This window comes from Brachyhypopomus gauderio, chromosome 13 (assembly GCF_052324685.1).
Source record: "Brachyhypopomus gauderio isolate BG-103 chromosome 13, BGAUD_0.2, whole genome shotgun sequence".
Lineage (NCBI taxonomy): Eukaryota > Metazoa > Chordata > Actinopteri > Gymnotiformes > Hypopomidae > Brachyhypopomus > Brachyhypopomus gauderio.
Genome location: NC_135223.1, coordinates 9952783 through 9969038, shown reverse-complemented (window position 1 = coordinate 9969038; position 16256 = coordinate 9952783). Strand labels below are relative to the sequence as shown.

The following is a 16256-nucleotide window of genomic DNA, read 5'->3' as shown; positions in this document are numbered from 1 at the left end:
AACGGACAGTGTGTAAATGTGTGATCCCACACGCGCTTCAGTTATCCAATCAAAGCTCAAGCTTTTCTGTGAGTTTAGCCGTTAGCATGAGATGCGAATTCATAGTTATGGATGACTATTGAAATAGTAAACGATGGGATGTATTCTCTGTTTATTGCACCTCAAAAACATCAAAAACATAAATGTTTTCTGCAGCCTGTGGTCTTGTTTGGGTTTTTTTTAAACTTCGTTATACTTTGTCAGTCGTGCACACGTACACCCCCCCCACCCCCCCAGGCCTACAGCATGCTGATATAACACCAAAATAATAGATAAACCATGTAAAGTTTGCCAGAGAAGTGTTCCTGACTCTTCTCCCGTGTTTCCTAACTGAGCGCACCGATGTTGCCCTCTAGGGGCCTTCACAAGTGAGACACACAAGACCGAGCAGGTCATGGTAGCGACTCATTTAACTGTAGGAGTCCAAATATTCCCTTCTTGTCCGAAATACAGTGAGGAGTCGTGAGAATGGTTCTGCGACAGTCTTTTAGGTATGTTATATGGAGGCAGTATGTTATGTCATATCGTAAATGACTGATATGTTAGGACTGTGGCGCTATGTAGAATATCCACTAGGAACTACGAGCTCTGTGGGGCTGTGCAGAGTACAATCACTGCGCTGCGTCTCACTAATGTCCTCAGGAGGGCAGTCCTTCGTTGTCCGGGATTAGAGACTCAGATTTAACCTACCAACTTTCTTTAATTATGCGTTTATAACATCAAAGGGAACGATATCGGACCACAGCAAAACAGACCAGGTAATGCATATTAACCAAAATATAGCAATGTTTGATAGAACTGTGAGTTGGTTAAACTAGGGTGACCAAACGTCCGTATTTCCCGGGTTCAAATGCTAACAGTTGTGAGATTACCTCCAGGTTTACGTTTGTAAATAAAATACAGACGCTTTAGGGCATTATTCATGAAATAAATAATTGAAAAAAATGTTTAAAGGCAACTCTACAGAAAATTATTCTCAATGTAAGATTTTACAAGATTTTATCAGGCATTCTTTTCAGTTGATTAAGCTTATATCAAATTCCCATTTTGGAGCTTTACATTTAAAAGAAAATTTTAAATTAAAATTAAAAAAACATAAAAGCCAATTTCTACTAAGGGTAGCTAATTTCTACTAGGGACGCTTGCAGTTTAAAAAATACAAGCGAATTCAAGCGAAAAGCGCACTTGGCTCTTTCGGCGCGGCGCAAACATTTGACGCATCACAGACGTGCGATTGAAGTTTGAAAGATCGCGAAAGGAAACCATGGGAATGCTGTTTGAACTGGACAGAATGCGATATCCGGCCACATGCGGTCTTCGTATACGTCCCCTGCGGTGTTATGCAAGCCACAGAAAGGGACAAATTTGTTATCCTCCACCCGAGGGCATCTGTTGATGGATACGTCCTCCCAGGGGTCGGGAGGAAGCAACTATTCAGACGGTGCTTATCTACCTCTACTCGTTTGAGAGTTCCTCTCTTTAAGATATGACAGATTTAAGTGTTCCTCTTAGATGGCTATAATTGCCTCTTTATGTGAGAACGACACGCTAGAACATATTCTCACTTTTAAGAGCAGACTGGCGCTGATTTTTTTTTGCTGTAGCTCAGTGCAGATCTCGTGAACAACGCCAATTTTTTTTGTTTGACAAAGCATAGAACAATAAAATGAAAATAAATCACAGATCACATTACTTATGCGTGCTTTATAAATTAAGTTTTATTTAGATAATGCATCACAGGCCCTTATTGCAACATGTATTTTATACAAGATTACACTCATGTAATTAAAGGGACAAAGGGACATTATTTGAATATATCTGTGTGTTTGTGTGTGTGTGTGTGTTTGTGAGTGTGTACAGAAAACAGCATATAGTAAAAACTGATTCATTCCCTAAGTATGCCTTTGCCTTTTCCCACAGAAAGAAGGTTGTTCCCTTCCAGTAATCCCTGACAGTACTGCTCCCCTAGTGATCTTGTGATTGATAACGGTGATTAATACCATTCCTATAATATAATTTATAATGTTTAATGAACACCAGTGTCTGATTTGTAATTTCCACTGTTCTTGTTTTTCATCTGAGTGTGCTTTCCCACATACACACTGCAGCACATAGGACAAAAGAACTATCTGATCATGTCAACAAGGAGGTAAATGCACACCGCTCTCGTCCGGACGCCTCTAGAGTGCTCCGGGCTGCCCTGTAATCAGCGCGTGTTGGCATGACCCCCCCACCTGCCGCCCTTCACACATGTGCTCCCCACCCACGCTGGCCCGTGGGTCGCCACTGTCACGCTGGCCCATTATAGATGACAGAGCGTGGGCCAGGAGCTCCGTGATGCCATCCCCGGGCTCCACCGACACCCCCCCCCCCCCCCCCCCCCCCCCCCCATGCCCAGTGCAGCATCAGTCAGAGCACGTGGCTTTCCAAGGCCCCTGATCGTGGTACGGGCAGGCTGACGCAGGTGGCCAATGAGCTATTCCGCTCACAGCTCGCATGATTTACGAGCTGGCGCCTCCCCGGCTCGGAGGAGGGAGATCACGGGTGCTGCTGAGGCTGAGTGGGAAAAGTTTTAATACGACCCCCACCCACCCCACCCACCTTGGTCTCATCCAGCACGGCTTACCAGCCACACTGTTCAGAGGGAACGGGTCAATAGATGTTTAAAATGCACCAGGACACCAGAGTCGGCACTGCTATCTATTACAGGCAGAGCCATAAAGAATGCAGGGTGTATGTAGCTGCAGGAGGGGTATGTACCAAAGCAAATGTTCAGATGAACTGAATGAGTCTGAAATGAGTTGTGCTCTGAGAGAATCTCTGTAGACACACATATTATTATAGAAACAAAAAAGAGACTGCCCCAGGTCAAAAATAAATAATAATAATTATATATATTATTATGTGGAGATATGCCGGCGTGGAAACGTCACCTACTTCGTCTAGACACTTTACAAGATGCAGAGTTTTGGACCAATTTGGGAATCATTTGTTAATTGTAATCTGTAAATCTTTCCATCTAATAAAGGCCCGTTTCACGCTTCCAGCGCTCAGCAGTTCCCCAGCCGTGCCTGGCCGTTTGAATGGCTGTCCAGGGCTGTCTGAGTGTTTGTCTTTCGGTCCCGGCCATAATGTCAGCTCTAAGAGGGACCTCAGTGCTCAAGTGCACATCTTTTGTCAGTGTAAAAGCCTGCCACAGCTGCAGTGGTTTGGCTTGTGCGGGCGATGGTAGAGATGTCATTGTGCCGGGGGTCTGCCCCGCCAGTCCTTGCCAGATTTACTGGCAAGCTTGTGAACAAAAACAGCTTCAAACAGTTTGGAAGCTACGGGTACTGTCACCTAAGAGATGTATTGCCTCATGAAATTACTCATTCAGCAAACTACTCAATGGCATGAACATTTCTGAGCATGGACATGTTTTATTGGGATTGGTGAATGATTACTGGGATGAAACACAAGAAGCACATATGTGAAAATGGCAAAATAGAGTTTAACACCAAAGAATCATCAGAGTTTCGTTTTTTAAATACTTGTTATATATACATGTCTAAACATCTAATTCTGTTAAAGATTCCGGTGATCTAAAGGACGATCATTTGAACTTATAGTCCGTTCATGTGTTCTAATGCTAACTTTTCTTGTTTTGCAAAATTTCACCACAAATTCAATTAAAGCGTTACACCAGCGCCTTCATAATTAGACCCCATTAGACTGATCCTGTCACTTTCATTCTGTCATACTGCCTTACTTTATAGTCTGTGTATATATATATATATATATATATATATATATATATATATAGTGTGCAGATTTGTCATGACGTGTTACAAACCTCCAGTTTACATTCGCAACAACCCAGCAGTGATTTAATAACACCAACAGCAGAACCCTGCTATCTCCCCCAGCATGCCCTCTCCTCAGACTTGTGTGTGTGTGTGTGTGTGTGTGTGTGTGTGGGGGGGGGGGGGGTGACAGCACACACTCACCTGGCAGGCTTGGAAGAAGCTACATTAGGACTCACCCTTTTACGATCCTGTAGTTATAAGGGTGTACCGTGGTCAGATCTTCTTTTAGCTCCTGGCTAACGCCATTGCTGCCAGTGATGGGATGCAGCCTTTCTTGTCTAATGACCCCAGCAAGCGTCCCCTTTTCCCCTCATGTGGGTGACCACATGACCCCCCAGGTCAACTATACTCTGTGCTATACTCTCTCTCTTTAGCATTTGTTGAATTGAGTTGGACTTGCTCGTTTACCCCTCTGCATCTCTGGGTTTTAATGAAATACACACACCTGGCTTTTATGATGTATATTCATCAGTGATATGTGTGTAATTGTGTTGTCTTTCTTTCTTTGTAGCTTTCTAAATCGTCCATTCCAAGAAGAAAGCCCCGGCTGAACGCTTGAATATCTTCTTACCTTTAAAGAGTCAGAGACTTGAAATGGGAAGAACCCCACAGTTGTGCCGCTGGTCTTAAATAAACAGTTCTTAAACTGCTCGGTGACATACTGCAATTGGGCTGACATGAACTTGACAATGCTTCAAAATTCCATTAAGTCCTACCGCACCCTCAACAAGAGTCAAATCATTATGTTCTGCTTTTAATTCAATTTTCCCTCATGAAATCAAAATGAGTTCTTAACTTGCCCATTAAATGTAATTGCGGTTCATCCACTTGCATAAAATGGTGAATTATGAAGAGGGGCCTGTGGTTATGAATCGAGCCACATAACTGAAGGGGCGCCCCCATCATTACTGTGATTAGCTTTCTGTTGCAGGACAGAATCAGCTGACTACCACTCGGTGTCCTGTTGAGGCCATCGAGTGACCAAACCACCCACACACTTCATATACTTCCTCATCTTTTAGCTTGCTTATTATTGAAACATCAAGTTTAGTACATAAACATCTGTTTCTAAGCTAAATAATAATAATGATAAAAAATTTTTGTAATGTTCATGCCAAAGCATCAGAAAATCAAACCTTAGTGTATGCTAATGAAACCTCTGACAGAAGAATTACCCCCACAGATTCAAACTTCTGATTGGGTGGGTAGCAGGAGCAACTGTGGATTCTGTCTCCTCATTCTAAATTGTAATCTCACTCCACACTATGAATGAGACTGGGAAATTTAGATTCCCACGCTAACCAAACTGAAGCATTTAATCCTCAGTTTCCTGTCTGTTCTCTCTTCTTTCTCTCTATTTCTCTCTCTGTGTTTCTCTCTCTCTCTCTCTCTCTCTCTCTCTCTCTCTCTCTCTCTCTCCTATCTTCCCATGTCCATTAGACTTGGCAGACTAATCGAGCAGCACCAATTGCTCCCGCCGTGAGATCATTAAGTAAATTATTTTAAGATCAAACGGCCAGCGGTCACAATGAAGCTTAGTGTGAGCGTGAAAGCTTCAGAAGCCGCCCCTCCCCCGCCGCCCACCTCCTCCCTGGGCTCAAATGAAAGCTCGGCGGGGAACGCCCCACACCTCTCAGGTGGATCGCCCCGCCGTGCCCCCATTAGTAGCCTTTTAGCTGCAGGCTAAGGTAGGGCTCGCTAATTGGCCTTGGGAACAAAACTAGCCCACTGACAGGAGCTGACTCGTGGGCAGCTGAAGAGGGCAAATTATTTCAACCCCCAGGCAACCTGTATGTCCACTACGAAGAGATGGCCAGTTGACCTCCCCTGACCTACTACTGGATGAGTCACCAGGGAAGGTTATTGGAATACGTTTTAATTTTATCAACATTGAGGCTTTGATTGCTGAGATTTAGAGAGGGACTGGATAGCCAAAACTGGACAAAATCTCTCAGCAATTTTTTTTCCTCTGTGAGTGTTTGTGTGTGTGCAACATTCTGAAATTGTCTGTCAAGGGTTCAGCCATCTTCTGTTCTTCCGTGTGTTGCCAAGCTGTATTCTCTTTCAACTGCAAATTGTTTCCATTAAAATCACAGGCACAGGAGGTTAGCTTTCCCTTGTCTACTGCAGTAGTTAAAGATCAACAGAGCCAAGTATTCATCGAGAACAACAAAAGTTTGTGCTTCCATTGTGATACCAGGCTAATGGTAAATAGCCTTAAGACCAGAAAGAACCTTTTGACCTAAGTCTGCTCCATTACCTCTTGGAATTTGAATAGATTTTTAACTGTTTCTTACACAAGGTCCATGCCTTTTTCAATCCATATGATATTTTGACCATCAAATGCCATGCAAGGGCAGTAGACATTTTCAGAACTCAAATAAACAGTGACATACAGTGGCCTAATGTTAGTTTACGTTCATGTGACAGCCTATATCCAGCCTTTATGATGTAAAGCGTAAATCAGAGTGTCTATTGTACAGGTATCACAAGTATTAGACTATTATGAAGAAGGAGAGAGAGCGGAGGGAGAGTTTATGTCATCAGGTCAGTTCACAAACCATTAGACAGTGATTACCCATCGAGCTGAGTACATGAAAGCTTGCTTTGACAGCCTGTCCTTTCAACTGGGTCATAGTTCCACTCAGGTCAAAGCAACTGAGGCCTGAGTGTTTGTAAAATATGTACGTATCCCACTGGTCTTCACCGTTAGTTCTCACTAAAAGCAAAGTCAGCTATGGCTTTGCTTATGATGCCTTAGTGCCATGGCCGGAGTGGGCCACTTTTTCAGCCCGGGAGTTTCATGCGCAAATCCGGCCCAAAATTATTTTTCCATCCCAATCGGCCCAAACTAGAGATTGACATGAGCTGGCCCATCGGAATCCTCCCGAATCTCCCGATTAGCCACTCCGGCTCTGCTTAGTGCTATGAAACATTGATATTCCGAGGATTCGAATTCTAGCGATAACTATGTGGAAACATCTAGAATTTGGAACAGTTTAAAGTTGTTCCCACGGTTCTAAACGACTGGTAAGGCGCTGTCTGTCTGTAGAGTAAAGAATGCTTTTCTCCTTCTGCAGATTGGAAGAAGCATTGTCATCAATCACATGGTTTTAATTCTTGATGGCCTCCTATTGAGAGTTTGAAATGTGCATGTAATTCAGTTGAAAGCCCCCTGGACGTCTTGGGCATCTTCCCTGGGGTTTGTAAATGTGCTGTAATCTCATGCTCAGTGTGGCTTTAAGTATTGCTCAAATCAGAGGATTCAGTAAGTGCCATTTTAGCAAACAGGCCTGTGTGGGTTGTCAGATTTCTTTTTTTAAATAAAAAACATATATATTTGATGTTAAATTACATGTAGACATGTATGAATGCTATATGTACAAAGCAGGATAGATGTGTAAAACCAACTCCTTAAAGAATTTCAGTGCTGTACTGAGCTAAAGCATCAATCATAGTGTTGGCTCATTCTGTCTGAAATCGAGGCTCACCAAAACAAGTCAAAATATGAGCTGCAAGGACACATAATGGTGACAATAAGCTGCTAAGTAATATTGTCTCCACATTCTTCATGTAATACTCCACTTAGACACTGAAACTGCTTGGTACTGCTACACCACGTCTGTGGTGGTAGAAACAGAAACTGATGAGTGGCTTGGGAATTGTCAGGTTTACACGCTTGTAATACTCAAACTCAAATTTCACACTCATAGCCCTAGCGGACAGTCCACCTGATTCCACTTTTCGTTAACAAGCCTCACCACAAGCGCAGCCGCCATTTTACTCATACTCTAAACCGTCACTTAAGGTGTCATTGGAGCCCCTCGTATTCCTACAGGCCCCAGAGCGATGAGGTATTACGGCAATGCCACCGCAACATGGTGACTTTTCACACACGATTAGGCCTGCCACGCGTGACGGGCCAGGGAGCGGAGTGGCGGCAGGTTTTGTCCTGTATCTGACCCCCTCATTAGGCGTTAATCAGCCCCGCCATCCACCACCCGCCACAGGCACAGCTGAGTCCGGCCGCACCCGTGATAAACGGTGATCGGAGATGTGCGCGGGGCACGGTGACGAGTTCTCCCCCCTTCTAATCAGCGCTGGAGGAGTCCGGACGGGTGGGCACGTGGACGGCACCGCCGGCTCTGGAGAGGGAGGGCACGCGTTTGGCCCGCCGCTGTTGCCAGGGCCACCTGGCCAGAGTGATGCCGTGTCCTGTGCTGGGTGATGATGATGACTGCACTCTGGTCTCCCAGCGATGTGTTGGACCTGCAGAACTCCAGGGAGCAAACGGCACGTCTGTCAAGCAGTGCAGAAAACAGCACTCTGCTCTCCTAACGTGGGTTGTTATTCATTATTATTTCTGAAAATCTTTTCCAAATTGAATTCAGGAATTCTTTATGAGCTTAAATTTATTTACAAATGTATCAGCTCTCTTAGGCTAACATTTTAAATAAAAATGTTAAACAAATGAATTTATTTGTTATTACCTAAGATTGTAATAAACAGAAATTCATTTTGCACTTGCACGGGAGGAAAGGAGCGTTCTGTCTTCCGTAGTGCTACATTCCTGCTCTTTGCTCCTTTCGAAGATAATCCATTAAAATGACAAAAAAGCCATGTAAAAACACCAACGTAGCAGTACAAGGGAGCTCCAGTTGTCTTTCATTTACAAAGCCAAGGCCACTTTGCTTAATTTTAATGTTGGGACCTTTGATTTCCTCTTGAATGGAAGGCTTAACTGATGCTAAGAGTATAGGGCAGTAACCCAAGACAATGAGAGCTTTCAAAGTTTAAGTGCCCATTCAAATGCTAAGAAAGCGATGGCTAATTATACAGTTCTAAAAACGCTTGAAAGTCTCTTATCTGTCTTACATTAATGCAGAGTCACTGATGTGCTGTTTATTTCCCAGCAGTCATCTGGTTTCCTGCCCAATGAATGACAAGAGAGGAAGAAGGAGGGCCAAGCTTCTAATGATTCCAGAGCATTTAGATTTCAATAGGGCACGGGCATTAATACCCTTTAATACTTCACGGCTCTGCCGACGAAGAGCATTTTCATTTTGAGGTGCTTCGTGTTGTCATTTTATCCGGCACCTACAACACTTAATATATTTACATGCGTAAAGCAAATGCTGAGGTGTTTTTACATAATGGTTGTTCATAAAGACCACTTCTGTCAAGGACTGGACTCTAGGTCAAAGTGAGGTGGCACTTGGGCACTTGCCTGATGGGCAATAATCCCAGCTAGCATTTAATGGCCGTGCTGCGTGGGCTGTGTGTGTCTGTCTAATGCAGCTGGAGCCGGAGTCTTCAGAAAGGACTTTCCCTTAAGCAAAATGACCCAGGATCAGTTTTTGCTGTGTGATAATGTCTTATAATCACCAGGAACCACTGCACCCTAGTTAGGGTGATATCCTCACAGAGGGTCATTAAGACTGAAGAATACTTGTCAAATCTTTTTTCACAGGCTTTAGCTCTACATTTCTGTTGGATTATACCAGTTTATTTGTAATATCTAAGCTGACAAACTGTTCTTGCTCCCAAACCCTCTTAATCTAACTAAATGCCTCACAAGGAGATGTGCTACACACACACACACACACACACACACACACACACACACACACACACACACACACACACACACAGACCCAAAGAAGAGGCATGTCACACAGCTAGCCTAAATTAGTTGTTGCCAAGCAACCATCAAAAGGTTCAATACATTGGCTGGAGGTTGCCTATAATTTAACACTTTATAGGCCCACTAAAATCACAATCAGGCTTTTTTTCCCAGAGATTTCTACAATCAGCCTGCCGTTCCATTCACAGTCAGCGTAGCTTCATTCAGTGAGCAATTCTTTAAAGCCTGGGGGCTAAAACGATGTTAGTCACGGCTATATTTGTGCAACATATTCTGAGGTTGATTCCACTTATTGCCTCACTGACATCTCCAGGTGCTTTTAGTAGAGCTACAAAATAAAACAGATGTATTTTCACACCGTGCCATGTTATATGACACTAGCAGACATCCGCGCAGTAATGCTGAATCATTCAACTAAATGATTTACCGTATGATATCCACTACACCCTTACTAAAAGTTTACTACATCTGCCCATAGCACATAATTACAAAAATATCACATCATTCAGTTCTTGAGCACAAAATCAATATCTCAGAGTTAGAGCAATTCTTGATTATAATGGAGTAATACGTGGCCAAACATTATCAAGTCCAAATCCAAAATATGTATTAGCCACAGCAAAATGACACGCGGATGGAATATGCAACGGTCTTACGACGAGGGCCTCTCTGACATCGCATTACTCTGTCTGTGACCGAGAACCATCACACCATTATTTTCTGCAGTTTTGGAGCCAGCGGCCGATTCTTGATTGCGCTTGGTATTTATTTCAATCCTGTGTCTGATGACAGCAGATGAGGCCTGGTCTTCAGCCTGGGCAGAAGGGTAGAAACATTCCCCCTAATCACAGACTGGTCTTCTCCTCAATAAAAATTCAGCTGGTGGCTAAGCCCATGCCAATAAGGATACGTGGGCATTGTCAGGAGACGGGTGGAGAAAAGCACTGCTCAGACCCTGATGATTAACTCTAATCAAGTCTGTACAGACATCAGACTATCAGACAAGACCTGCTTGTCTTTGATTGGTGTGATTGGCTGTGGAGTCCATTGCAAAATAGTAAAAAAAAAAAAAGGCAGATGGTTCAGAAAGTGGCGCTACTGAGAAGTGTTGCTGATGGCTCACATACTTACACACATTTCAGCTGCGGTGATCTTAAAAAGAAAAAAAACATCAGTCCAACATTTCTGACATTTGTGTGTGTGAGGGTTGGTAATTCTGGCTGAATGTGCATCATAATAAACGCACGCCATAACCATGAAAGAGCTACAGAGAGAGAGCTGTCAGCCATTTCCTTCATGCTATTCACATCCGCCCGGTGATAACCGTCAGTGTAGGGAGATGAACACGTGGGCTTTCTCCGTGTAGAAGATGAATGGTGCGAGGCTTGTCTGTTGTTTTTAGATGGATGCTCTGAAAGCATTATTTTCAGTGACTGAGCCTCTGCTAGAGGAAATATACTGAGCGCTCAGTGCCAGGTCCAGGGCTTGAAAAATTACAGCTCCAAAACAAAACAAAAAGAAGCAAGGGGAACTGCTGAACATGTTGTGGCGTGCGTGTGAGAGTGTGTGTGTGTGTGTTTGTGTGTGTTGGGGGGGGGGGGGGTGTGTGTGTGTGTGTGTGTTTGTGAGTGTGTCTGTGTGTGGGTGTGTGTGTGATATGTGTGTGGTGTGTGAGCGCGTGTGTCTGTGTGTGTGTGTGTGCGGTATGCGTGTGTGTGGGTGTGTAGTAAGACACAAAGTCACTGACAGAGACAGATTGTTCTCAGCAATTTCACCTCTCGCTGGTGGCAAACCTGAAACAGGTCAAGTAGTATGTCAACAAGAAGAGCAGAATTCACCATTCTCACCATGATATTGGTCTCTCTCTACAGAACAAACTCAAACAAGTAACTCAAGCACAGGATTGACACAACACACATCACATTTCTCAAAGGACAGAGACCAGTTTTCAGCTTAGTTCATATGCAACAGGGGTGAGGAATCCTGGGTTTTTTTTTTCTTTTTTCATTCATTGAATTCAGTCTGTAAATGGAGAAAATCAAAACAAATATGTGGTTGCTGGTCCCACTTAAAGTAAAACATCCTTTAACTGTTCAGTCTAAAGAGATTCACTGACACTCACCCAACAGTTAAACACAGAGACTCATTGACACTCACCCAACAGTTAAACACAGAGACTCACTGACACTCACCCAACAGTTAAACACAGAGACTCACTGACACTCACCCAACAGTTAAACACAGAGACTCACTGACACTCACCCAACAGTTAAACAGAGACTCACTGACACTCACCCAACAGTTAAACACACAGAGACTCACTGACACTCACCAACAGTTAAACACACAGAGATTCACTGACACTCACCCAACAGTTAAACAGAGACTCACTGACACTCACCCAACAGTTAAACACAGAGACTCACTGACACTCACCCAACAGTTAAACACAGAGACTCACTGACACTCACCCAACAGTTAAACAGAGACTCACTGACACTCACCAACAGTTAAACACACAGAGATTCACTGACACTCACCCAACAGTTAAACAGAGACTCACTGACACTCACCCAACAGTTAAACACAGAGACTCACTGACACTCACCAACAGTTAAACACAGAGACTCATTGACACTCACCCAACAGTTAAATACAGAGACTCATTGACACTCACCCAACAGTTAAACACACAGAGACTCACTGACACTCACCCAACAGTTAAACACACAGAGACTCACTGACACTCACCCAACAGTTAAACAGAGACTCACTGACACTCACCCAACAGTTAAACACACAGAGACTCACTGACACTCACCCAACAGTTAAACACACAGAGACTCACTGACACTCACCAACAGTTAGGCAGACGGGGAGACAGGACACAGAGTGTTTAGCCTCCAGGCCACGACTGAATCACCACTTCCTACAGGTGCTGCGGCTCCTCTGAGACGCTCTGGCTTTTGTTGTCGTCTGATGATCACAGGGGGCCGCCCATCCACCCGTGACCTATGACCCCATTTTCAAATGCACCGGTTTGTAAATCATGCTGTCTGGCAGTCCAGGACCTCACATCCACTCATCAGTGGCTGATCTATACAGACCGTCACATCCACCCATCAGCAGCTGGTCTGTCAGACCCTCACATCCACCCATCAGTAGCAGGTCTGTCAGACCCTCACATCCACCCATCAGCAGCTGGTCTGTCAAACCCTCACATCCACCCATCAGTAGCAGGTCTGTCAGACCCTCACATCCACCCATCAGCAGCTGGTCTGTCAGGTCCTCACATCCACCCATCAGCAGTTGGTCTGTCAGGCCCTCACATCCACCCATCAGCAGCTGGTCTGTCAGACCCTCACATCCACCCATCAGTGGCTGATCTATACAGACCGTCACATCCACCCATCAGCAGTTGGTCTGTCAGACCCTCACATCCACCCATCAGCAGCTGGTCTGTCAGACCCTCACATCCACCCATCAGCAGCTGGTCTGTCAGACCCTCACATCCACCCATCAGTGGCTGATCTATACAGACCGTCACATCCACCCATCAGCAGTTGGTCTGTCAGACCCTCACATCCACCCATCAGTAGCTGGTCTGTCAGACCCTCACATCCACCCATCAGTAGTTGGTCTGTCAGACCCTCACATCCACCCATCAGTAGCAGGTCTGTCAGACCCTCACATCCACCCATCAGCAGCTGGTCTGTCAGGTCCTCACATCCACCCATTGGTGACTGGTCTGTCAGACCCTCACATCCACCCATCAGTAGCAGGTCTGTCAGACCCTCACATCCACCCATCAGCGACCTGTCTGTCAGACCCTCACATCCACCCATCAGTAGCAGGTCTGTCAGACCCTCACATCCACCCATCAGTAGCAGGTCTGTCAGGTCCTCACATCCACCCATCAGCAGCAGGTCTGTCAGGTCCTCACATCCACCCATCAGTAACTGGTCTGTCAGTTCCTCACATCCACCCATCAGCAGCAGGTCTGTCAGGTCCTCACATCCACCCATCAGCAGCTGGTCTGTCAGACCCTCACATCCACCCATCAGTAGTTGGTCTGTCAGACCCTCACATCCACCCATCAGCAGCAGGTCTGTCAGGTCCTCACATCCACCCATCAGTAGCAGGTCTGTCAGGTCCTCACATCCACCCATCCGTAGCTGGTCTGTCAGACCCTCACATCCACCCATCAGCAGCTGGTCTGTCAGACCCTCACATCCACCCATCAGTAGCAGGTCTGTCAGACCCTCACATCCACCCATCAGCAGCTGGTCTGTCAGACCCTCACATCCACCCATCAGTAGTTGGTCTGTCAGACCCTCACATCCACTCATCAGTAGCAGGTCTGTCAGACCCTCACATCCACCCATCAGTAGCAGGTCTGTCAGACCCTCACATCCACCCATCAGTAGCAGGTCTGTCAGACCGTCACATCCACCCATCAGTAGCAGGTCTGTCAGACCCTCACATCCACCCATCAGTAGCTGGTCTGTCAGACCCTCACATCCACCCATCAGCAGCTGGTCTGTCAGACCCTCACATCCACCCATCAGTAGCAGGTCTGTCAGACCCTCACATCCACCCATCAGTAGCAGGTCTGTCAGACCCTCACATCCACCCATCAGTAGCTGGTCTGTCAGACCCTCACATCCACTCATCAGTAGCAGGTCTGTCAGACCCTCACATCCACCCATCAGTAGCAGGTCTGTCAGACCCTCACATCCACCCATCAGTAGCTGGTCTGTCAGACCCTCACATCCACTCATCAGTAGCAGGTCTGTCAGACCCTCACATCCACCCATCAGTAGCAGGTCTGTCAGACCCTCACATCCACTCATCAGTAGCAGGTCTGTCAGGCCCTGTGCACAAGAATGCCTGTAATGCTACCTCACTGCTCCTCTACAGACATCATTACCATGACGAGAGGCCAAACCGGCTGTGTGTGTGTGTCTGTGTGTGTGTACGTACGCTCGCTTGTGTACACGCAGGTCTGCAAAACTAACTTCCTGCGAGTTTCAACATGTCATACGCAGTATGTCCCTCTCTTGGGTTCTGACAAGGTCGTGCTTTACTCTTCGAGATTCGTCACATCTATCAGTGTTTCCTGCGTTGGCTTCGTCCTGAGCGGCCAAACGCCGCTGGTGGTGTCTGTTGCTCGTGGAGCGGCCTGCACCCGCACGGCGGAGGGAACCTCACCCAGACGCAGCGCCCGCACACTCGGGTTTAAACGAAAGTGATTGGAAATCCAAGGTCACCACGGTGATGAGAGACGTCCACTTTACGTGGGTGCATAGCAGGCCTTTCAATCAGAGGGAGTGGATGGAAGCGCTTACTTGACCAATAGCAGGTCTCCGTGAAAAATACATGAATAAATCAGTGATGGGATAGCAAATTCTCCCATAGTTACAGAACCACTGTGAAGCAGCTCTAGTATGAAGCACGTTTACTACATGAACAGGCCTAACATCGATTACAATAACTGTAGGAATCTGTAGACAGCCTGTTAATTGTTATTTACATTCTACAGTGTAGAGGAGGCTCTGCTTGCAAATTGCATGACTACATTTGCATATCACTCACTGACCCACCCACCCGCTTCTGAAGTTTTAGAAGAACTGAAGAACTTTCTTTTTGCATCCAGAAATTGTATTTTACTTCCTCTACCAGGCAGCGATGTCAATGTCAGACCTTGTCAGGCTCAGACCACTTACAAACCCACCAACAACGCATTTTACTATTCAGAGGTGAACAAATCACCACCTCAATTCACCAAATAATGGCTCGATGTTCAAATAGTACACGATCGACACACGATCCATAGCAGGGTCCTAGCGCCCATCCTTGTTCCGTTTTTATTTTTCTCTCCTTCACCCAAACAGGGTAAAACAAATTAAAAACACAACAAGTCAGTAAAAGAGCAATTCATAAAGGTGCCGCAGTGGCCAGAGGCGGTGACAGGAGGCTGGGGTGAAAAATCGGCGCTGACCTCTCCCCCGGCTCATCCGTCTCTGCTTACTGTCCAGCCACACCGCTCCGCATACACTGATTTATGGGCCGAAGAAAAATGGCATGTTGGAATGGGCTTTTGATAAAATTGTTCAAGAGATACCAGGCCATAAATCCTGATCTTTTACGTCCGGGTCGCTGGCTACTTCCACATTCTCTCTCCATCAATAAGAGGCCGCCAAACATGACGTTGAATCGATACCTTCACAATATTTCCGGCACTTTAGGGAAAGGGTAACATTTATATTTCCCTCAACTGTTACATTTACAAGACAGATTGGAGATCTGATTCAAATGTGAGAGAGAAGACGATCGGGTCATTTTGGTGAGGTGTTTTTAGGTCTTAGAGTGACCAAAGCGGATGAGTTTTGCCCATTGAATGAAGTTTGAGGGTTGAAGCTCGGAAGTTCTGTGTTTCAACAAGTGGAAACATGTCTTAATTTTGCACTGCAACAATATAAACACTCTCCTCTTTATATTCAAGAGATGAAATAAAATGGTAAAAAATAAATGTCTGTCAAAAAATCAACATCAAACAAACCTGTCCGAGCAAAAAAAAAGCCTGTAAATTCACAGTACTTCACATGTCACCTTATGTCAAAGGGGCTGACAACGAGCGCACCCGGGGCATGGTTTACATATTTGCGGTTGCCCTGAGCAAAACTTGCAGGATTTATAGTGACAGCTACGATTAGCATCTTGAAATT

At 45.4% G+C, this 16256-nt stretch overlaps 1 long non-coding RNA gene across 1 annotated transcript; it reads left to right on the top strand.

Annotated features, from left to right (window-relative positions):
- The first annotated feature begins 628 nt into the window (after positions 1-628).
- LOC143473839 (uncharacterized) lies at positions 629-7298 on the top strand. The gene is made up of 3 exons (XR_013120639.1): positions 629-797; positions 1960-2028; positions 4396-7298. It is a non-coding gene; the product is annotated as an uncharacterized LOC143473839 (long non-coding RNA).
- The last annotated feature ends 8958 nt before the right edge of the window (positions 7299-16256 follow it).